We start from the raw sequence: 24,589 nt of genomic DNA on the forward strand, positions 1-24,589 counted from the left end.
CTTTGCGATGTGGAAAGTGAGTCCAAAGGAGGGGAAGGGACTTGACGCCACGGCAGGGGTTGAAAGCGTGGGATCTGTCACTAGACCTGAATTCAAATCCCAGCTCTGCCACTTGCCGCTGTAACTGTTGACATCCTTCTCCCCAGCGCCCGCCTCGCAGGGGTCCTGTGCTGTGGTGCATGCGGCTGCTTCCCACACAGCAAGATCTCAGCGTGCAGCGGCCACTGTTGTCACAGCGATGTTAGCAGCGCTCCACGTGGGTGGTGGGAGACTTTCTTCTCTTGGGGCTCATCTCTCTAAAAATGACTGCCAAGACTGGGTGGCAGGCAGAACCCCTGAACAGTGCTCTTCCCACTACACGGCAAAGAATGGCTGACAGGAAGCTGTGCGTTTCAAACCCATTCAGACAGGGCTAGGAGCAAAGGAGCAAGGGAGGGAGTCCCCAGTTCCAGGTGTGCCCCAGAAGGTCCAGTTCAGTGACCAGGACCACCCAAGAGCGGCCAGAATCGGCCCTTCCCTCCCCTCATTGGCAGTCCTGCTCACTACAGCAGGTGTCTTCCTGGCTCTGTTTTAATCAAGTGCTTATCAGTTCCCCCTTCCTCTAGAGTTCAAGGTCCATCCAGCCCAGAGGCCCAGCAAGAAACCCTCTTCCAGCTGGCAAGCCTCACCTGGCCATGAGGCTCACTCCTTCCTGGGCCACCTCCCACCTCCCACTGAGTTGAGCGGTCCCATCAATTCCCCCTGAATGAGGCCTGGAGAAATATACTGGGAAGGCTCCTGAAAGTTAGGGAAGCTGCCCAAGGCAGGCTAGGAGTTTGAGGACAGGGAAGGCTGGGGAGGGGAGGGTGGGCAGGGGTCCAGGCAGGCAGGCGGTCCCAGAAGGTGGGGGAGCACAGGTGCTGGCACAGTCAAGTCGGGCAGCCTGGCTAGAGGAAGCATAAATGCCGCCCCATTCCGCACAGAGGAAAACAAGGAACAGCTTCTGGTCCAGGCCTCCAACTCCGACTCAGACCTCAGAGGCGCCATGTCCGTCTCCTGCAAGCCAGGAAAAAAGTACGGGATGGGGGCAACCCAGAGGTGTGGGCTGGTCAGGACCCAGGCTCCTCGTGGAACGATCGATACCCTCCGAGAGGCCTCTCTCACTCTCAGCCCTTGTCAGACGTGTGCCTGGTCAACCCATCCCCACCTCTGCTGCTGCAGCGACTCTTCCACAACGCACACCTTCAGACCTTCCTCGCCACCTTGGGAATGAAGTGCAGGGCCTAAGCAAGACCCTCACTGACTCGCCCCTCCCCCTCCCCATCGACTTCTGGTCTCAGCAGCTCCCCCGCCTGGCCTGACTGCTCCAGCCCTCACGAAGGGCTTCAGGCCCATCACTGCGCAGATCTACTCTGTATCTCTGGGCCTTTGCTCAGGCTGTTTGTTCCCTCCACAGAGAATTCTCTCTCTCTCTCTCTCAGAACTAACAAAGCAAACTCCTACTCAACCCTCAAAACCCGGACCCCTCTCCTCTGTGAGGCCTCCCTAGAACCATCTCATGCAGTGGTTGCCAAGCCTGGTTTAAAAAATACGTAAGTCCCAGGTCCACGATTCTGATTCAGCAGCTCATGGGTGCAGCTGGAGAAAGTCTATTTTCAAAGACACAGGTGATGCAGGGACACCCACAGCGCCTATGAGAACTGTCTCCCTCCCTAGACTGAGCTTTCCGTCTGTGTCTGGAGCACTAGCTCACAGGCCAGACCACAGCTGCTGGGCTCCACCGAATTAAGCCCAGAGGCTGAGACCCCAAGAGCCTGAAAACTTCATCTGCTTAGGATCCACTCACTGAGGAGCCTCGAGGCTGGGGTGTCCCTGGGCCTGGGGTGGCTGCGGGTATGGGGCTTCCAATCCAGGAGAAGGAGGGACACAGGCCCAGTTGGGAACCTTAGCCCCCCAGGTGTCCTCTGCCCTACCCAAAAAGACCAGGACCAGGAGGAAGAGGAGGAGCTGCAAGCTGGATGGGGAGTCTGGCCAAGAAGAGGGACCTGCAGCCCCTGTGTGCAGGGTGGCAGCTCTGCCCTGAGTCCCTCAGTGCACAGGGCCCCTTGCTGCCGACTCTGGAGGGGGATGGCTCCGGGGGCTCCTTAGCCAAGAAGACACAGGCGGAGCCATAGCAAGGGGATCACACCCAGAACTCAGAGCTCTGGAAAGAGAGAGGCAAGATACCTGGACAGGGCTCAGCCTGGGGCTGGAGAGACCAGCTTTAGATGCTCCATCTGCCGCTCTCCAGTGGCGAGACCTCAGGAAGTTACTCACCGTCTCTGTGCTTCCTGTCCCCATCGGTCAGATGCAGATGTCAGTGGAATGCGGTCTGACAATGCCACTGGGTTCTTAATAAATGTTAGTTCCCTTCCCAGAGCTCCTGCCATTTCTTGAGGACAGTGTTGCTCCATTCTACAGATTGCTCAACTGAGTCTTGGCTGACTGTCCACCCGAATACCAGCCCTGACCTTCATGACTCTCATTATCCTGGAGATCACAAGATTAATGTCACTGAAATGATAACAGCTGGCATCTTCTAAGCACTGCCAGGCACCAAACCCCCTGCCGAATATTTCTCAGTGCTTGTCTAGTTCCCACAGCAGATGAGGACCACGAGGCTTGGAAGATTGAGGGACGTTCCCAAGGCCACACAGCTGCTAAGCAGGGTCCCTGGGCTGTGAGCCGGGACAGCCAGGAGGGACCCTCAGGCTAGTCCTCACAGGGTGCCAGCACCTGGGTAAAGAAGTGGTGGGTGAGCGCGTAGGTGAGTGGGGGGAGCAGCCTCCCAGGCCAGAGGAAGCCCGAAGGACAACAGGGCCAGCTCCTCTCACTGCCCACTAGGCGCCAGGCCACTCAGTGAGCTTCCTGAGGTGGGAAGGGGGAGGGAGGCTCTGAGAGGAGGGCCCTCCTGCTGCGGGCAGGGGTGAGGCTGGCCGATGGCTGAAGCCTCAGACAATGGCAGCTCTGTCCCTGCCTAGAGTAGGCGTCCCCTCTCAAGACCCCCACTGACCCCTTAGGCATGCCCTTGGTCAATGATCCCTGGCAGAACAGGTCAGGAGAGGATCCCCACCCCCAACCCCAGAGGAGGCCTCTGGGCAGAGGAGCCCACCCTCTCCTGGCAGAAGGGACCTCTGGGGGCTGTTGCTAGGAAACCAGAGCCAGCCTGGAGAAGCTGCTGGACCCCGGGGGAAGGGGGTGCTGCCAGAACAGCCCCCAGCCCCTCCTCCTCCTCCTTCCAGTCCCCAGGAACATTAACCCCTTTGTCCCCAGCGATCCAGTCCAGGCAGAAGGCCCCAGGCTGAAGGGTCAGGCAAAAAATGCCAGTCGGAGGGTCCCATATCATCACCCACATCCTGGGTGGCCCACACGATGGGGCCCCACTGCACACACACCCAGAAACCAGAAGAGGACAGCAAGGACTGTGCCACCTACCTCATCCACAGTGGAAACCAGGGGCCTCACCTTTGCCTACAAGGCCCTACAAGAAGCGGTCCCCTCACGACCTCCCTGACTTCAGATCCTACCTCTCTCCCCACAGCTTTTCTACTCTAGTCACAACGACCACGCACCATGCAGTTCCTCAAATGCCCTACCTCAGGGCCTTTGCACTTGCTGTTTTCGCCACCTGGAATAATCTTCCCCCAGATATACACATAGATGGCTCCCTCGCCTCCTTCAGGGCTCTGCTCAGAGGTCACTATGTCAGAGAGGCCTTCTCCAACCACCCTCTTCAGAACAACACACACGTATCCCCATCACACTCCTGCTGACCCTGTTTTCCCTGTCCTCGTAGCATTTAACACCCGTGGGCATCTGTATATTTTAGTTGTTTATACCGGTTTCCTACTATCAGAATGTAGACATTGTCACTTAAGTTTATTGCTCCATCCACAGCCATGGATCAGTGCCTGGCACACAGCAGACCTCAACACACACATGCTGAATGAACGAAGAGATGCTTGTTCACACCAGCCCCAGGGTCAGTCCCACCCCCACCATCAGCGGAGGGGAGAAGGCGGCTAGGGCCAGGGTTGGGGGGGGGGGTCCCTCAGTCCTGGGGCTGTGCCTCCTACTGTCTGAAGTCAGCCTGCATCCAGGATGGCTCCTCCCAGAAGCACTTCACAGAGTCACTGCCGAGCGGTCCAAGAGGCGGTTCCCCCAAACCAGTTTGGGAGGAGGTCTGGGGCCCCTGCCAGGGTGTGATCAGGAGAGGGGCAGGGCAGGGTGGGAGGAAGGACTTGGATTATTTCACAAGCTCGCTCCCCAAAAGACCACATTCTTGCTCTGGCGAGTCAGAAGCATGTGTCCAGGAGAGGGGACAGGACCCCAAAGCCCCAGCGGCTGCCAGGCTTGGCCACTCTGGCAGGCAGGTGCACCACCGTCTCTCCTGCTCGGGCAGGTGAGGGACCCTGGCACACACCCAGATTTCCAGGGAAGGAACCCCTAGCTGGCAGGCCACAGAGAGTGGAGACGGCTTCCCTTTCAAAGCCCACAAGGGTTCAGTCTGGCTCCAGTCTCTTCTTCTGGCTGAAGCTCTGCCTCTGTCAGGAAGGGGGCCATCCACTGGGTCCCACAAGAGAGATCTGGGCAGAAAGAAATAACCTTTGCAAAACTCAAGCTAAAAATAGCTCAGCCCACTCAGCTAAGGCTGGGCAAGCTGGCTGGGCAAGCTGGCTGGGCAGCATCTGAGGTCTCCTGAAACGCAAGCCCTGTGTGGAGCCTGTGGGGACCCAGAGGCCTCAGCCCCGAGGCCTAGTACTTAAGATCGAACCACCCCCTTAACAACGTGGCACCCTCGCCCAGGGAAGACGTGTCATTCCAGCTGCTCCCCGTCCTCGGCACCTGCCAGGGAGGGACAGAAATGCCTGTCCTCCCACCAGCCCCCAAAGGGGTGGGGCATCCAATTTACAAAGGAGGAAACTGAGGCTCAGAGAGGTAGAGAGATTTGTCCACAGTCCAGAAGTTTATCAAGGGCAGATCCATGGGTAAGCCCCAGTTGGAGAGGTCGGTCCAGTCTCCCCTGTACCTGCCTGCCTCTCCCTCCACAGGCCAAGGGATCCAGCCCATTCTCTTGCAATTAACCTCATACCTCTGAGAAGATGCTGCCTTGGGTTCTGGGAAGCGGGCAGAGGAGACTGGGCTGGAGGGGTTGTGGGGAGAGAGTAGAGGTTCCAACCATGAGATAGATTTGCTCTGAATCCTGCTGTGCTGGGTGGAGTCAGATCCTGGACTATGACCCCACAGGGAACCAGTCCTCTTTCATTATCAGTTTTGGCAAGAGCTGAACCGGTGCTCATCAATCCTGTAATTGGACTCATGAGGGACCGGGGAACTGGATGCCGCCCACAGGCAGGTTCTACAGAGAATTCCTACCCTCCCTCCTCACAGTCCTTCTGCCCTTGGCACTGAAACCTCACCAGGAGCTGTGAGCTGTGAGCCCACCTCTGCCTACACCCGGCTGCCCAGTGGAAAATGGGGGGCCCACAGCACTCAGGGTGCCCCCACTCTGAAGCAGTCTCTGGTCCTGGGGGGTGTGTCCCTTGGGTGCCCCATTTTTGCCACCATCGTGCCCCAGGTTTGGTTGTTAGGAGAGTAAGCTCTGCCATCAAACCTGGTTGGGTTCCAGCTCTCCACTTACTCACTGGGGCACAAAGGTGTTATTTCACTGTTCTGATCCCTGGTTCTTTCCTTCGTAGGAAAACTCTTAAGAATTCCCAATGTATAGGGTTGTTATAAGCATTAAATAAGATCATAATTTACATAAAATGCCTCCCTGAGAACCTGAAACACAGTAGGTGCTCAATAAATGTTTGTTTAATGAATGAACGAATGAGTGAATGACCACCTCCTTCTAACTGAACAGCAGCTCCGGCCTACAAGAGGGGTGGGGGGTGTCCCAGGTAGAGCTGAGCAGTCCCAGAGCCCTCCCCATCACTGCCCTCTGGAGCCTTTCTGGGTCAGTGGAAGCCAGGTTAGAGGGGGACAGCCTCTCCTGCAGCACCTGACCATACAGTGCCCGCCACTCAGGGCGAGGGCTGCCCACTGCCGTGCTCTGGGACAGCCACCAGCCTGGCCTGGCCCTGAAGCTAACACTCAGCTATATGAGATCCCCAAAGCCTCCACTGGCCTCCTGCCCCTTTTAAAGTCAAGATTCCAGGGAAGGAGTCACAGTCAGGAAAGGGGAGGGCCCCAGAAAGAGGCAGTGATGCTGAGCTCTCTTAGTTGGTATGAAACGCAGCGTCGATGACCAAAGCTCAGCGCATGGTGCCAGGGAGATGTTCCAGTTGCCTGAATTCATGCAGTCAGGCAGAGGTGGGGCCTCGCAGCTGGCTGCAGATGTGGCCCTTACGTAAAGCACCCTGGCTGGAGAATCAGCCCTAGGGGGAGTTGCAAATATCAGGATGCTTCCATTTCCTTGCTTGAACTCAAATGTACTCAGCTAAGTTCAGGGTCAGCGACCCCTCTCCAGGCAGCAAACTTACAGGGACCCCCAGCCTGCCCCCGACTGTCACTTGACACCGCATCAGGAGCATCGTCCAGTGACCTGCGGAAAGAGACAGGCCTGGGAAGGCAGGATCCAGGGCTCTCTTTCCTGCCGGCAGCCAGCACACCGAACACGTGCTTAAAAACGCTAGACGGAGGGGCAAGTGCATGCACAGACCACCGCACAGTCCCTGCCGAGGCTGAGCCTTTCCCAGGTTCATCTGTCCTGTGGCCAAGGTCTTGGTCTGAGGACGGAGACACTGTCTCCTTTCACCTTACAGTGCAAACCAGGAAGTGAGCGATAAAGGTCACATCTTCCACACGTGTGCCATGAATGTCAGAACTGAGGTCTCCAGGCCCCCCTGCCTCATTCTGGGGACTTAACAGCATTCAAGGGGAGGGCAGAAAAGCCAGTCTTTATCTCTCTGGATCCATCCAACAACAGCCCTTAATTGTTTCACAAATATTTATTGAGCACAACTGTATGCCAAGCACCATGCAAGGTTCTGGAGACTTGGTTCCTGCCCTCCTGAAGTCCACAGTGCCCCAGGGAGGCAACGCTAAACAATTACACAAGTCGATACATCGTTGCAAACCAGGACACACACTATGAGGTGAGGGAGGACACCAGGGCTTAACTGAGACTGAGGCGGACAAACATTCCGAGCCAACTCTCCCAGGACCAATGCTGGTCCCGTGTGCTCCACGTACTCATTAGATGGCCTGCCCTCCATTGTAACCACACAGAGCAAGGGGACATAAGACCTGGCGATGGCCCCATTAATTTTGCCAGAGGCTCTGGCTCTGCGAGGCCTGGGCCAAGGCACACAACTGCTCCAGCCTCCAAGGGCCCTCCCACCTCCCAATGGACATTTGCATTTTATGCCAAACCAGATTCCACAGGCACCCAAGGAAGACAGGATGTTGTGGGCACTTTTTTCCTCTTTTGCTTTTTTTGGAGGGAGTATTGGATTCCAAATTTTCCATTCCATCTTGATTTACACAATTACAGTTTTACTGATCCATCTAAGGCAGTGGTTCTCAATCGGGGGTGACTTTGTCCCCCTGGGGACATTTGGCAATGTCTGGAGACATTTTGGTTGTCACAACTGGGGGAGAGGCGGATGTTAGTGGCATGTAGGGGGTGAAGGCCAGGGATGCTACGCACATGCTACAGTGCACAGCACAGCCCCACAACAGGTAACTATCCGGCTCAAGGGCCGACCGTGCCAAAGTGGAAAAACCTCTGTTCTTGGGGCATCTGGTCGGCTCCTTTGAGGATCCAGAGCAGGCACCGGCTTGTTGATGCAGGGTAGTGTTACTGTTATTAGTCACAGGGATACAAAGACCAAAGTCGTTGCCACTGGTCTCCATGGCAGATAAATACCAGGCTACAAGTCTCTAAAGAAAGTGCATTATGCTCTGGTTACTTGTTTCCACGGATCTCCCCACTAGACTGGGGACAGAGACCACAACCTGCTTCCCCGTGCGCCTCCACCACCTGGGGTAGCATCTGGAATACAGGAAGTGGGGGCGAGGGCAGGAAGGAGGGAGACAGGGCAGACTGCAACCTCTTCAGAGCGGGGACCACGTCTTCTGCCTCTCGTGTCCTCAGCACCAGGCACCGTTCCTGGCATCCAGCCTCTGTCTCTCAGTTCATGAATAAACAACCAGATCGTGAGCTCTCCAGGGCCAGAGCTATCCCGGCTCCACTCTGATCCCCGAGCCTCGTGCGCGGCTCAACCCTCAACACTTATCCATCATGCATCTCCAGCGCGCTGGGCACCAGGCTGGGCCCGCTGGGCTGGCACAGGGGTAAGAGAGACAGACACAGCCACAGTCCAGCAGGGGAAGGTGAACTGAATGGGGACCTACAGTAAACAGCAGGCAGTGCTTCTGTGGGGGAGACCTGGAGGCCCGTGGGAACTCCTGGGGGTGGCCCTGAACTTAGATGGGGGGAGCGTCAGCTAATGCTCCTTGACACAGTGAGCAAAAGCATGAATTGTTCATCACTGCAAGGCCTGGGGCACGGTAGCAATGAGAACACATGAGCAGGAGAGAGGGAGGGAGGGAGGAAGGGAGAAAGGGGGCTTCCGATGGGAGTCAGGGGCCCCTACGCTGCCATTTCTCATATCTCCCAGGTGACCTGGCCCAGGTACTCACTCATCACGAAAGCAGTACTGAGTGGGTGGTATCTAGGGCCTGGCATTGGGCACAGAAAAAAGGCAACAGCTCCGCGGGTTGCCCAGTGCCCCCAAGGAGAGAGTGCGTCACAAGGCCTAACATTTATTAACTGCTTAATTAAATGCCCAGAGCCATTCCAAGCCCTGTACTCCTACAATTACTTTAACCTTTACAACAACCCTCTGAGAGCGGAACTACTATCATCCCCATTTTACAGATTAGGAAACAGAAATACAGAGAGGGTAAGAAAATTGCTCAGAGTCACACAGTCAATATATGGGGAAACTGGGATTTGATCCCAGGCCAGCTGGCTGCAGGGCTGTGTCTTGAACCCCTATGGGATTTGCACCTTCAGATCTCAGCCACTAGCCAGTCACCCGTCTGCTGGGCTCCTGGGCTGCCTGGGAAACGCTCAGGTGAGCAGATGGGACCATGAGGGCCCTACTCATGGGGAGCTGATGGGACAGGGCCCCTGAGGGGCAGCACATCAGGAGGAGAACTTAGGGGACCAGCAAAGTGCTCTGGCCCAGGGCCCCCAGCGAAGGTTCGAGTTGCACTGCCCCCAACGAAGACTCAACCAGAAGCCCCTCCTGGGGCAGCTGAATGCATACATATTACACGTCTCTGGCCAGTCTCATCCGGAACCACCTAGGAGCTGAGAACAGGTGCATATCCCTGTGAACACAGAGGATTCACCCATGCCAATCCAGCCACCACCCTGCAGCAGACCCCCAGGCAGGATCTGCCCGAGATTCAGGCCCCACTGTGCCAGATGTGTGCCAGACACTGCCTGAGCCAGCGCCCTCCCCCCTGACATGGCTGAGAAGACCATGATGGCAGATCAATCCCAGAAGAACCTCCGTAGGGTTGGCACTATCAAGTCCCCTCTTAACCTGGCTCCTTAAGAGGACACACACTGGGAACAGGGAGGAGGGTATAGATCAGTGGTAGAGCACATGCTTAGCATGTACAAGGTCCTGGCTTCCATCCCCAGTACCTCCATTAAAAATAAATAAATAAAAATAAAAGGGCACCCGCTGATCAGAGCAGGAGCTAACAGCCAGGGTATCTACTGTGATTCGCAGAACCGGCCCTGCCACTGTTTGAGTCAAGCCATTTGTATTTTCCCACAAATGGCCGCTCTCAGAAGAGGGGAATCTTTGAGAGGCTGAACTTCTTGAGGAGCCCAGCAGATGGGTGGGTCAGAGCATCAGGTATGAAATCAGGCAGCCCTGACTCCAACTCCTGACCCTACAATCTAGCAAATGTGTGACTTGACCTCCATGAGCCTCAGTTTATTCATCTGCAAACTGGGTATAATGATACTCCTGGAACCCAATTAAGTACTTCATTCATTCATTCATTCAACCCATGTTTAGTAAGCACCCCTGTGAACCAAGCACTGTTCCCGGTGCTTGGGATACATCAGAGAACAAAAAAGGAAAAGCCTCCGGGCCCGATGGAGCTTACTGAGCCCAGCCTTGTGACCGGCACAGAGTAGTGACTCCATAAATGCCCCACCTCCACCCAAGCCTGAGTCATGTCCCACATCACGTTCGCATATTTGAATTCCTCCTTTGGCAGAAGACTCACTTTCCCACGTTAGAAAGGTCTAAACCTGCTCTCATTTCATCCTCTGGAGTTTCTCAGAACAAGGCTCCTCCCTCCTGCACAGGACACCCATAAGCCTTCCCTCCTTCCCCGTGTCAATCACACCGTCACCAGGACGTTGTTCCAGACTGCCACTGCCCCTCTTATTAGTTCAACAAATGCTTCTTGGTGCCCACTCTGTGCCAGGGGGTGGACTGGAACATCACCTAGGTTGCAGTTCCCTCCTTGCCAAGGTCAGGGCGCACATGGAAACATGGCAGCTTCAGCTGACAGCCTCAGCTGACACTAACTCACATCACCAGTGTGCACGGAAGATCAAGGTCGTCCCTCCGGAAGTAGGTTCTGTGCTTTCCTGCTAGTAAGCGTGAAATCAAAGCGATGGTAATTCACATGAAATCCCAGCTACTGCTCTCACCAGCTGGGAACCAAACCGAGGCTCACAACGATACTCTGAGCTTCTAGTAAAACCAGGAGCCATGTGTGGTGCCTCACATGTTATTTCACAAGATCCCAATGCTTCGGGGTGGACAGCCAGGCCCCCGTGTGACTCCCCGCTCACTCTCCAGGCTCCTGGAGGACAGCAGCTGAATCTGTTCGCCGCTCCCCCCGAAACATCCAGCACCGCCCCTGGCATCTAACAGGTGTTCAATAAATGTGGGTTGCACTGAACTGAGTCAGAAAACTGAGGCTCAGAGAAGCAAAGCGACTTGCCCGAGGTCACATGGCTGGAGCGTGGGCAGTGAGCTGCAGGCCCAGGTCTGCGCAGCTCCGATGTCCCCACTCGGCCTCCCTTTAAACTTTCCCACCTTTGAGCACCTGCAGTCCAGCAGCCACCTAACGGCAGCCCTCCCAGGACATGCTTCCTGGGGCAAAAAAATATCATCCTTCTAAGACCCAAGAAAGGAGAGGTAAGCGCCGCCTGAGACCTTATTAGGGAAAAATAAAGACAGGAAAACCAAAAGCACCCTGGTGAAAGTAGGGCCAGCCTGTGAGTCATGTGCCCCAGAATATTCCGTGCATAGCTGTCTCTGCTCAGGCAGAGAGGCCAGGGAGGCTCACAGCCCCAGGGACCTACCCCAGGCAGCTGACGGAGCAGCATCAGGACAGCGTGGGCCTGGGGCTGGAGGTCAGGCTGGCTCTGCCACCAACTCCTACCAACACTGGACAAGTCACTACCTCTCCCAGGGTTCTGGTTTTCCCGGTCTGTGAAAACGGCCAAGGGCCATGCTGGGGCTGCCGCTGCCTACAGGACTGGAGGTCGGTGGATGGGGCCATGTAAAAGCCAGCATCTCCCTCTCTCCCCGACAAAGTTTGGCCCCACTTCCCACCCGCTCCATTGTGGCCCCATTCTGCCCCACCTCCAGAGTACCCTATGGTACTCCTGGGCGGCTGGCATCCCCGCGGCAGCAGACTTCACTCACCTTGCAGACCTGCTGGTCACTTTCAGCCTTAGAAGGCTATCACCTGAAGGCCTGAGAAGGAAGTCAACTTTATACTAGTTTTGTAAACACCATCTGACTTCCTCCTCATGACGGCCCAATGAGGGAGCTACCAAGCCTGAGCCCAGCGAAGGCACCTGCCCAGGATCACACAGCTAATAAGACCCAGGATTCAAACCCAGTCCTGAAGCTCCAAACCTGTGTTCTCTTCCTGCTCGTGGGTCAGCTCCCAGAGGATGGAACTGTGGCCGGGCCCTGGGTGTCCCCCGGGTGCCTCATACATGATATTCAAGAGGCTTATTTGGTTGGCCAGATGGTTATTTCCCAACCCCCGCCCAGGTCCCAGGAGAATTTTGTACATTGCAAACAGGAAGAGCTCCCCGTGATGCTGCCCACGGCATCACTGCACAGATGGCCTGGGCTGGGTCCTGCCTGCCAGCCTGTCCCCACTTTGCAAAAGGGGAATCTGAGGCCCAGGCTCAGGGGAGCCAGAGAGCAAACCTCTGCCTCAGTGCCCACACAGCATCCTAGCGTGGCCCTTCCAGCAGCGAGGAGACTGCGGGGGGCCTGGGGCGGGGAAAGCCTGGGCTTTGCAGGGAGACCCTCCTGGGTCCAACCCCAGGTCCACGTCATTAGCTGTGTAAACCTGAGCCAACCTCCTGCCCTCTCTGCCTCGGCTTCCTCCTCACTGTGAAACAGACACAGCAGCCCCCGAACCCCGGACGGTAATGGCAAATAAATGCAGTCACATGGAACAAATCAGGTGCCTTTGCTTCCCCTGGAGGGCACTCGCCTATCCTGGCCATCAGCTGGGCCGGGAGGCTCAGAACCTGGCAGTCCCCCAGGCAGCCAGCCCAAACAGGTTTACATTTGGAGCTAGATATCTGGGGTTAATATTTATCTGCTTGTGACCCCAATCTTCTGGGGCATCAGGCATGCCTGAGTCACTCAGCCCTGAGAATTCAAACCAAGCAGGGACCTGAGGTGGGAGAGGCAGGGTGCTGGGCCCGGGACAGGTGTCAGGAACTCTGGTCTCTCCAGGGCACACACCCAGACTGGCTGGGGAAGGACAGTCCTTTCCCTGTGCCCTTATGCAACCCACTCCGCCACAGCACCCTGCTCTGAAGACCCCAGCCCCTGTCATATGATGATCCATTTCCACAGGATCTCGGAAACCAGTGAGGGCATGTGAAGGGGGAGGCTGGGACTAAGAGGAGCGGCCATACAGACATGAGGCCCCAGATTCTGTGGGCTGTGGAGGTGACCATCCACACCACTCTCACCAGATGAAGATTTCACTCCACCTGTTAAGACCCACGTTTCCAGATTTCAGTAATAAGGCCAATGCAGAGAAGGCACCACCAGATTCAGCACTCCTCCCAGAAACCCTTCGGGGCATCAATCCCCATTGCACAGATGAGAAACCCGAGCTTGGAGTCTGAGTCAGCCTGCCAAGGTCAAAGGTAGAGGTGGGATCCCAACCAGGTCTTCTGGCTCCAATCACCCCAGCACAGCTGCCACCAAAGCACCACGTTTCAGCTAACGTTTATCAGGTGCTTCCCGGGTGCCAGGCACTGCTCTGAGTGCTTTACCCTCAACAACTCTTTTAATCGGTCCAAGAAGATGAGGGAGAAGCCGGTATTATTCCATTTGAACTGAAACACAGGGAGGCTGAGACACTTGCCTGAGGACACAGAGCTGACAAGAGTCAGAAGTGAGAGTCAAAACTAGACCAATTCCCAAGGCCAAGGGTCTTAGCCACCCCTGCATCTTGGCACACCCCCTGCCCCCCCCACCCTCTCCTCCTCACCCACCAATGGAGGCAGAGCCCTTGGGTTGCAGGAGAGGCTCACTATTGGAAAGGAGCCGTGGGTTCAATGAGGTTCCAGAGACGCAATGGCTCTGATCCGCACAAAGAGAGCTGAAGGCCAGGGAAGCTGAGGAAGGTGAGAGCTGGGGCCCCTCCATTCTCCACCTTCCAGCCGAGGAAGCCTGAGATTCAGGAGCAGAAGAGGCTCCCCAACCTGCCCCAGCCACAATGACCTGCCTTGCCCAGGACAAGACCCTTCCTTGGCCTGGAAGCCGTGCCCCACCTACATTTTGAGCTTCATATAAGCCGACTTCAGGGAAATCTTGCGTGATGAAGCCCACTGGGAGAGCCTGCCACTTGCCCCTCTGAGCAACTAACACTCTGGACTGGAATCATTTGCTTTGTTTTCTGACTCCCCCATCAGACTATGAGTTCCTTGAGGGCAGGGACAATGCTTTTCATCTCTGTCTCTCCAGTACCCAGTGCAGTCTTCAGCACACGGCAGAGATTCAAGAGTGATGGGTGGATGGGTAGGTGGGTGAGTGGATGGATCAATGGATGGATAGGTAGATGGGTGGATTAGTGGATATAAGGATGGATGGGTGGATGAATAAGTGAATGAACAAATGACAGGAGTCTATAAGCAGTGACCAGAGGCCACTGGGCTCAGGGTTCTACTTCAATCTGGAATTTACTGGAGCTCAGCTACCCAGGATCCCAGCTTCGCCCCAGGTATTTAGTTTGACCCAACCAATTTCTAGACACGTGCCTCCCTAACCTGGCTGAGCATCCCTACGTGATCACTGTCTGTCTCCTTTGCCAGGCTGTAACACAGGTGACACAATGTCCAAGACTGTGTCTGTCCTAAAAATTATGTTCTCAGCACCTTCCCCTGGGCTGAGACCATTACAAGTCTCAATAAATATTTGGTGAATGAATGAGAAACAGATGAACAAAAGACCTAGAGAGCTTTTTAAACATGGAGATTTCTGGTCCCAGCCAAGATCTGCTGGTTTAGAATCACTAAGGGTGAGACTCAAAAATTCGTATTTTGTTCAAAAGCTTCCTGGAGATTCTGATAATCAACCAGGTTTGGGAAACAGTTGCTTGCAGGGCAGAGGAGTAGCCAGCTAATGAGGACCGTGACCGTGAACGAGGGCAGCTCAGAACAGGTTGCACAGAGCTATGGCCAAACCCAACAGGTTGTCACTCTCCTCGACATTTTTTAGCTCGAAGAGAGTCTAAAAGCCTTTTTTAAAGTGTGGTCCTTAAACCATTGACTTCAGAACAACCTAAAGGATGGAGAGGCTTTTTAAAAATCTGGATTCTGAGGTCCAACCCCAACCTACAAACTTATAGAGTCTCTTGGGGAGACCCGAGAATCTGCATTCTTTGCAGGCTGTCTGGGTGACTCTGGCACACAAGAATGTATGAGAATCACCGGCTCATGGTTCCCCAGGTGCTCAGAACACCTGCTGTGTCCAGCACCTCATGTACACCTAACCTGCTGAGAGAGAAAAGTTCCTGTCAGGACATCCTGGATGACCCTAAGAAACCCAGCAAACAAGGGCGTGAGGCCAAAAGGTACCAGCTGCGCCCATTCCTCAGAGCATCAGCCCCAAAGGGAGCTGACACGTCCCTAAGCCTAGCCTCATCTTACAGACGTGGAAACTGAGGCCTAGGGAGCCCTGCATCTTGCCTAAGCCAGGTGGCCACGCCCCAGACTCACCCCACCTCGCAGCCTCTGCACCTGCTCCCAGGTGAGCCCGGCAGCGGGGCAGCGGCTGCCAGCCCTGGGTATCTCAGCCACTCTCGCCGCCCCAGGAAGACGGGTTGGCTCCAATCATGGGAGGCTCCTTCCCTCTCCACCACGTATGGTGATAAAGCAGCTCGTACTCCAGGGAGAAGGGGGCATCAGAGAATGGAACGAGCAGAAACAGCCTGGGTGGATGTGGCGATGCTGATCCCAGGGAGAGCGCTGAGGGGGCTGACTGTGTCACAGCTCCGTAGCGATGCTACCCCAGCCCCTACAATCAGTCCATAGGGCCTGCGGTTAAATGTTTAAATAGTTCCGAAGAAACACTGACATGTGTTTCTCAATCTGCATATCTGGGGGAGCACTTATGTCCTGAAATATGTGAATATATATTCACTGAAAAAAAAAGGTATTCAATGGTCAAAGGCCATGGAAGAATCAGAGTAGAAATTTCCCTCCTGGAGACTAACAATACTCAGCATGTTAAAGGCACTGAGAAGTCCTGCAATTTCAGAAACTGCCTAAATCAAGACACAGATGAAGAATGCTGGAAGCTGAAAGGAATTACATGCCTCACCCAAAGACACAGGGCTGGAAAGCGGGGGCGGTGGGACCTGAGCAAGACAGCCTGCCTCCAGAGTCCACGCCGACGACCACTGTCCTTACACTCGGCAAAAGGATTCCTCTCATTTACTATTGTGGCTCTGTTCTTGTTCTTCTGATGGGAGGGAGAGAGGGCGGATGGTACAGGGCCTGGGCAGGAAGTCATGCCCATGAAAGAGGCCAGGAGGTGAGGCTGAGGATCCAGCTTCCCAAACCCTCTTCTGTTCCTAGGTTGGCCGCCACTGGCTTATGACCTGAAGCAAGTGACAGTCCTTCTCCAGACTGAGATGTCCCACACATAAAATTAGATCCTAGGCCGCTATCTAACTATAGGGCTCCTGAGCTGTTTTCTCCATTCAGTCTCCTCTTGTCCCGCAGGAGACAGAGGACAAGAAGTAGGAAACAATGGCAGATGTCTGACTCCTGCAGACTCCCAGCAACCTGAAATCTTACACTCATGGATTACTAGAATTGGTAGAGGCCCCAGATTCTCCACCTGCCCACTCTGCAGAAGAGGAGACTGAGGCTTAGAGTGAAGTCAGGGGCAGGATGAAATGCTGCCCAAGCCCTCCCGGCTGGTTTGAGGAAGAGGCGGGACTGGAACCCAGGTGCCCGGCTCCCAGGCCGGCACTCTCCCTGAGAGGCCCTGGGCTCTGGGATGCTGGGATTCCTGTCAGCAAACACTGGGCATTCTGTCAATCCCTTGGGAACACATTTAGTAGTAGCCCTACCTCACAGATGAGGTAACCAGGACTCCAGACAGGCAAGACACCTGCCAAAGTGATGGGGCTCCTAAGCCACAGGGCTCTGGGAACTGCTCCCCATCTCTCCCGGCCCCCAAGAATGAGGCCTCTGCCCGGCTTCAGTCAAATACAGCTGCCCTCCCCAGTGGGGACCGCCTCCCTCACTGGCCTCACATGACCTGGCCCAACCCCAGAGAGTTTTCCAATCACTCACTGGGGAGGAAGCCAATACCCCAGGAAGCTGCTTAAACACAGGGCCCTGGCTCCTGGGAAGGCCACCTCCCAGCTCCCAGCAGGCCAGCTCCTCCCTCCCAGAGGCACCACCCATTCTCTGAGACTGCAAAACGGCAACATTTAAAGGCACAAGGAACCCGCAGATGGTGACATTCTAAGGGAGCCTCCGGTGAGCCCTCCCTGGAGTTACTCACCACCTGCTTCCACCCTAGAGGCTCTGGCTGTTTCATTCAAGTCTGAGCCTGGATGCCCTGTTATGCTGTGTGACCTCCAGAAAGTTGCTTAACCTCTCGGAGTGTCAGGAACTTCTTTAGAAAGAGAAACAAGCGAAGTTTGGGGAGCAGGAGGGGAGCAGCAGGAATCAGAGAGCCTGTAACAGCCACTAAGGGTCTCCCTGATGTCTCTGGTCCCTCCAACTCAAGTCTTCACTCAGGACAAAAAGTTCTGACCATGCTGATCAGGTCCCTCCCTAGTTAGAGACACTTGATCAGCTCCCTGTGGCCAAGATAAAGTTCAAGCTCCTATTGAGATGTCCAGAGCTCTCAAGCGCCCATCCCTCCACCTAGCCCCTCCCGACTGGGCAGGGCCCTACTCTGCGCTCACCGGGAGCCTTTCCACACTCCTGGGACGCTTCCCGCTCCCTGCCCTGAACAGACTCTGCCTCTTGGCTGCTCCATTCTGCACTCCCTGAGAAGCTTCTCTGAGCCCGATGCAATGCTTGGGTCAGGCACTCCCCATCTCTCCATGTCACCTGCCTGCACCCTGACTCCCCGTCTGGCCCAGAAGGAGCGTCACCATATTTCACTCATCCCACACTTCCAGCACTGTGTACGGCTTCCAGTAGGAGTCCAATAAATGTGTGTTGAGAGAAAAATGTGAGGACAGGCAAATGAAAACACATTAACTAATGCTCGAGCTCTGGCATCCTCCTCTGCAGTGAGTGTCGTGGGAGAGAAGGCCGGACTCGCTGGGTGCGGACCCTCGCCCCTCCCGTAGCTGGCACGGGCTTGCGGGGTGGTATGTCACGTCTCGGGGTCTCTCTACCCACCGGAGAATGAGGATACGAGCACCCACACCTCACTTACGGTGAGGATGCAATGAGCTAATCTCCCGGTGCTTAGCTCAGTGCCTGGCACAGACAGGCGAGGTCCTGGCACTTGACCTCTGCAGAAGAAAAGTGGGAGGGAGGCACAGGGCAGCAGGCTTCTGCTGCAGGGACCGAGTTCCCCTGACACCACACTCCCAATTGGCTCGAATGCTGACACATCTGCCAGCAAGGGCCCCATGCCCCGGCAGCCCGGCGCCCTGCAGAATGTGAGCCCCACAGAGTCAGGAAATGAAGGCTCAGCACACTGTGCCACCTCAGACAAACCACAGACCTCTCTGATCCTTTCTCTATACAAAAGTGGGCTGAGGCTGCCTCCATTGTTGTGGGGACACAGCCATCTCTGTCAGTTCCTTTAGTGGTGGCAGAATGACCTCTCCCAGGGTGGGCAGTCTTGGTGGGCCTTTACCCCACCCTCCTCTGGTCAAGGTTTCACTGAGAAACACGAAGTCATCAGATGGGACTGACTCCTACATCCCCTACTGTTTAATCCAAGTCTACTCATCTTCTTCCATTTCCTAAGAGCATCCCTGCTCTCATCAAAAGTCAACCCCTCCTGCCAACCCCACATCATCACACTGGGTACCACCCTCTCCCCTTTCCCTAAAGATCCAGGTTCTGTGTCTGCTCCAGGTCTCCTGTCCCCTCTCAGAGCAGTCCTGGCCACCAACACAAAGCACTCTCCCTTCCCACCCCTTTTCCCTCCACCCAGGACATCGTTTCCCACCTCCCCTTCACTTGCCCAACATCTCAGCACTGTCCACAAACACTGTTTCTCCTTACTCCCCTCCCATTCACACAGACACTCCCACTTCAGGTTCCAGCCCCATCACTCCTCCGGAAGTGTTCTTATAAAGGCCCAAACCGCCTCCAGGGTCTGACCTTACTTCAATGCCCTGCAGCCCTGTTGACTGCTAGCTCTCTTCTGAAACAGTCCTCACGGCAGCTTCCCAGAGACCCCACGCCCTCTCCCCCTGGCACCCAGGCTGCCCCTTCCCGGGCTCCTCTCTTGGCTCATCCTCCCTCACCTCCCCTCTGGGTGGTCCCACCTGCACCCTCTGTATGCTAATGACACCCAGCCCAGCCCCCCCCACTCCCTTGCACTTCTAAGCAACCTCTCAGTGTGAACCTGTCCCCAGCTGGATTCTTGGATTCTCCAAAACCCATGCTCCCCAACCCCTCTTAACTACCTTCTGTTAATGACACCACCACCCACCGAGATACTCAGAGGAAGATTCTAGAAGTCACACTTGACTGCTCGACTCCTCTCTTTTCCTCGCTTCCTGGGACCAATCCACCAGCAGTTTCAGTCAATTCTCTCTCTGATAAGTCACTTCTCCCCAACTCCTCTGCCACCACTCAAACCCAAGCCACCTCACCTTTCCTCCAGGCCCCAGCTCCACCCCCGCCCCCACGGCCAGTTCTCCCCCCCTGCAGCCAGAGCGCCCCTTCACACGAGGGGTGGAAGGCAGGCACGTGGTCACCAAAATGCGAGGCATCACCTCACTCATCTGTGTGTCCGTCTCCCGCCCCGCGGCACCCGCTCAAGTGCTTCCACGTCATAGGCACCCAGTAAGTAATTCCTGAACAAACTGTCTGGAAAAGGTATATTTCTGTACAGAGCTACTAACAGCCGGAATCCTGGGACTTCACTTTGTTAATAAAGGTATTCATGGGAAACAAAAGAAACGGCCCATGGCGGGCCCACTGCACCTGGACTGACTGTCCTGACCGCTTGCCTTGAACCACAGTGCTGTCCCCAGCCTCTTCTTACACAGCCCTCTCCCTCTTGCCTGCTGCGGGCGCTGGGCTCTCTGCTGCTCAGACAGGCCAGGATCATTCTGGCCTCAGGGCTTTTGCATTTGCTGTGCACACACCTAGAACACTTTTCCCTCAGCTCTTTGCAGGGGGATGGGATGGGGGGTCCTCCCTGTCACTCAAGTCTCAGCCTAAATGCCTGTCTTCATAGAGACCCCCCCCGACCACCTCCAGCTGACAAATTCTGCATCACAACCCCCCACGTACACCCCCTCCTCTCCCAACACCACCCCCCACCCCCCCAGTTATTCCCATGATACCACATTAGGTTGTTTCTCTCGCAGGACGAATTCCATGATGTGCAGTTACTCTATTAACCTGTTTGACTCCTCTGGGTTTTGTCTCCTCCACCATCACACGAGAGCCACGAGGGCGAGGCTCCGTACAGCTGGCCTGCTCATGGTCGGTTGTAACAACAGCCAACACTGCCAAGCTCCTCCATGGACCAGGCACTGTTCCAAGCAGTGTACTTATGTTATATCCATTTTACAGATGAGGAAACTGAGGTACAGAGGGGCCAAGTGAGTTGCCCCACATCCAGCCTAGAAAGAGGCCCAGCAGGGAGCAGGGTGCCATTTACCCATACCCACTTCATGCCCAGCACAGACCCAGCCCTCTGGGGGCCCTAAATAGGTACCTGAATAAATGAACATTACACAACGCAACACTGAGAGAGGCTGTCTTCAGGTGGTGCAATGAAGGGGAATTTTCATTTTCTTCTCTCTTTATTTTCCAAGTTTTCTCCAATGGTCACATAATACAGGCATAATTTAAAGTAAAATAAACCATTATTTTAAAAGAAATTCAAAGGTTCTGGGTAATGTCTCGGTTCAGGAATATTTTTCTTCAATTTCCAGAAACTATTATTCCTCTACTTAATTTAAACCATTGTTTTTCTAGGGAAATTGAATAAAAAGCCTGCATTTTCAAAGCTCACTCCAAGTCTGCCCACTTCAAACAACGAAGAGAGGGAAGGGATGGGAGCTGGTTCCCGCCTCGGGTGCTAATGGCTGGAATTCAGGGATGCATACCAATCAGGCGGCCGCTGGGAGGGGGCATCCTGGAGAGGCCAGGCTCTCAGGAAGGAGGGGATCCAGACCCAGAAATGCCGCCTCACAGGCAGAGGCCACCCCAAGGCACCAGCACTGCCTGGACTGAGGGTGGGCGGCAGCAAGAAGGTGGTGGTGAGGCCAGGGCCCAAGACAGGTGGGTGGGGAGGTGAACTCGTTGGCAGGGAGCGCCCTCTGGATGGACAGGTCAGGGAAGGATGAAGCCCTTGGCTCAGCACAGGCTCTCATCAAGTGGTGGGCCCAACCCGCGCTTCTGGCCAAGAGATGGCCTGCCCGCCCCTAGTTTCCACAACATGTGGGCCCTGCTGCCAGGGGCCCTCAGAGGCACAGCCAGGCCAGGCCCTGGAAGGGGCGGCGTTGCTCCAGGACCTGGGTTGAGAGCTGGGGCTCAGGGGCAGATAGAACCAGGTTAACTCAGGCTGCTTCCATGACTCTGGGCAAGCGAGACAACTTTCCTGAGCTGCAGGAAGAAGTTGATGACAGCACCCACTTCTCAGGACCACTAAAGACAAGACAAGCTCCCGCGTGCCTGCCACTCCGTCAGCAGAGCTACTGCTATTCCCGTAAATACGGGCATTAGTATCAGCTCTTTCCAGACACAAGGCCCAGGGGCTCATCTGGGCACTGAGCTCTATTCTGGGCCTTGACCCTAAACCACATCACAGGGTGATGAACCCAGCTCTGCGGGTGACAAAAAAAACGCATTCACTTCCAACAAAGAATGACAGGGTGTGGTAAGATTCCAGACATCTGTCAAATCTTCTCTTCTTCCCCTCCTCAAAGGGAAAGGGAAAACAGAACAATGGGGAATAGTAGAAAGATCTCAGGGCCCACCTGGTCTGAGCCCTGCCACATACACTGTGGCCTTGGGAAAGTCACTCAACCTCTTTAAGCCTCAGTTTCCTCATCTATAAAATGGGATAAGAGGACCCAACTGCAGGATCAGGGTGGGAATTAAATGAATCGATGCACGACAAATGTCTGCTACATACAAGCATTAAGGTACAAATGTGAGTTGTCTTTAAACAAACAAGCTCCCAATGATCTGACTAAAGGAAGGGCATAAAGTAGCAGAGGTACGGAACCAAAACCGCTGGATAACCTAAGTAGCGGTTATTTTTATCTTTGGCCTTTCCAGTGTTATTGGGGGTGGAGGGACGGCAGCAGACCCAGCTCCCAGTTCTGGGGTTGGTGTTTGTTTGTTTGTTTTTGGCCTGATGTTAAAATGGAAACCTATTTTTAAGAATCCACCAGCCAACCCTAAAACTGTAAGACACTGATGAAAGAAATTAAAGACAACACAAACAGATGGCAAGATACAACATGTTATTGGATTGGAAGAATAAACATTATTAAAATGGTCATACTGTCCACGGCAATATACAGATTCAATGCAATCCCTATCAAATGACCAATGACATTGTTCACAGAACTAAAGCAAAAAAAAAATTTTTTTTATTTGTATGGAAACACAAAAGACCTCAAATAGACAAAAGTAATCTTGAGAAAGAAGAACGGAGCCAGAGGAATAACACTCCCTGACTTCAGACTATACTACAAAGCTACAGTAATCAAAACAGTGTGGTACTAGCACAAAAACAGACTCATAGAACAGGATAGAAAGCCCAGAAATAAACCCACATGCTTATGGTCAATCAATCTATGACAAAGGAGGTAAGGATATACAATAGAGAAAAGAAAGTCTCTTCAATAAGTGGTGCTGGGAAAACTGGACAGCTATATGTAAAGCACAGCTACATGAAATTAGAACATTCTCTAATACCAGATACAAAAATCAACTCAAAATGGATTAAAGACCTAAATGTAAGACTGGATACTCTAAAACTCCCAGAGGGAAAAATAGGCAAAACACTCTTTGACATAAATTGCAGCAATATTGTTTTCAATCCATCTCCTAGAGTAATGGAAATAAATGCAAAAATTAAGCAAATGGGACCTAATTAAACTTAAAAGCTTTTGCACAGCAAAGGAAACCATAAGCAAAATGAAAAGACAACCTACGGAATGAGAGAAAATATTCGCAAACAATGAGACCAATAAGGGATTAATTTCCAAAATATATAAACAAATTTGCAAAATATCAAAACAAGCGAACGAACAAACAAACAGCCCAATCAAAAAATGGGCAGAAGATCTAAATAGACATTTCTCTAAAGAAGACATCCAACTGGCCAACAGGCACATGAAAAGATGCTCAATAATACTAATTATTAGAGAAATGTAAATCAAAACTAGAATGAGGTATCACCTCACACTAGTCAGAACGGCCATAATTAAAAAGTCTACAAATAATAAATGCTGGAGAGGGTGTGGAGAAAAAGGAACCCTCCTATCCTGCTGGTGGGAATGTAAATTGGTGCAGACACTATGGAAAAAGTACAGAGGTTCCTTAAAAACTAAAAACAGAGTTACCATATGATCCAGCAATCCCACTCCTGGGCATATATCCAGAGAAAATTCTAATTTGAAATGGTACATGCACCCCAGTGTTCATAGCAGCACTATTTACAACAACCAAGACATGGAAGCAACCTAAATGTCCATCAACAGATGAATGGATAAAGAAGACGTGGTATGTGTGTGTGTGTGTGTGTGTGTGTGTGTGTGTGTGTGTGTACACACGCACATATAAATACAATGGAATATTACTCAGCCATGAAAAAGAATGAACCAATACCATTTGCAGCAATATGGATGGATCTGGAAATTACCATACTAAAGTCAGACAGAGAAGGACAAATATCACATAATATCACTTATATGAAAAATCTAAGAAAATGATACAAATGAACTTATTATAAATCAGAAATAGACTCACAGTCATAGAAAACAAACTATGGTTACCAAAGGGGAAAGGGGTTAGGGGGAGGGATAACTTAGGAGTTTGGGATTAGCAGATACAAACTACTACATACAAAACAGATAAATAATGAGGTCCTATTGCATAGCACAGGGAACTACATTCAATATCTTGTAATAATCTACAATGGAAAAGAATCTGAAAAAGAATATTATATATATGAATATGTATAACTGAATCACTTTGCTGTATGCCTGAAATTAACACAACATTGTAAATCAACTATACTTCAATAAAAATTTAAAAAGAAAAAAGCCACCAGCTACATGCTGGGGCTGAAGCAGCAGCAAGCTTTGGGTATAACAAGAAACTACCAAGAAATCTTAAAGATCTGCAGGGTGAAGGGCAGTGATCCACAGAAGAGGACTGGCAGGGTTCCTTTGCTGGTACCCAGATGATGTTGTGTGCTCTGACTAGAGAAAGGCTCAGGACTTCACCAGCTCTGCACAAGCTCTGCAGACTCTTGGTTCACCCAACACCTGAGCCAGACTGAAATTCCCACAGCTCATGCCTCTGAGCCTTTTACACATGCTGTTCCTTCTACCCAGACCCTTGCCCTCTCCCCACATTCTTTTGCTGTCCTCTGCACACACCTCCACTGTAAGTAACTAGGCACATGCCCTCTCCCAACCAGAGCTCTCAGACTGTACAAGAGCTAGTCTGTCCATTCAAGTCTGAATCTACTCTGCCCCTGAGTCCAAATAGACGATCCTGCCCACTGTGGCCTAAGCCACCCCTAGACAGCTCTGCCACCTGTTCCCTGACCATCACAACTTCACCAGCCCTGAGCTACGTGACTTGTCCACAGTCCATCCTCAGACACCACAGCCA

The 24,589-nt window shown here is 53.5% G+C and overlaps 1 protein-coding gene across 5 annotated transcripts in view; it reads right to left on the minus strand.

Annotated features, from left to right (window-relative positions):
• Nucleotides 1-24,589, minus strand: part of ARHGEF10L (Rho guanine nucleotide exchange factor 10 like) — a 150,268-nt gene that overhangs the window by 105,328 nt on the left and 20,351 nt on the right. The window lies entirely within an intron of this gene.

Source organism: Vicugna pacos, chromosome 13, assembly GCF_048564905.1.
Source record: "Vicugna pacos chromosome 13, VicPac4, whole genome shotgun sequence".
Classification (NCBI taxonomy): domain Eukaryota; kingdom Metazoa; phylum Chordata; class Mammalia; order Artiodactyla; family Camelidae; genus Vicugna; species Vicugna pacos.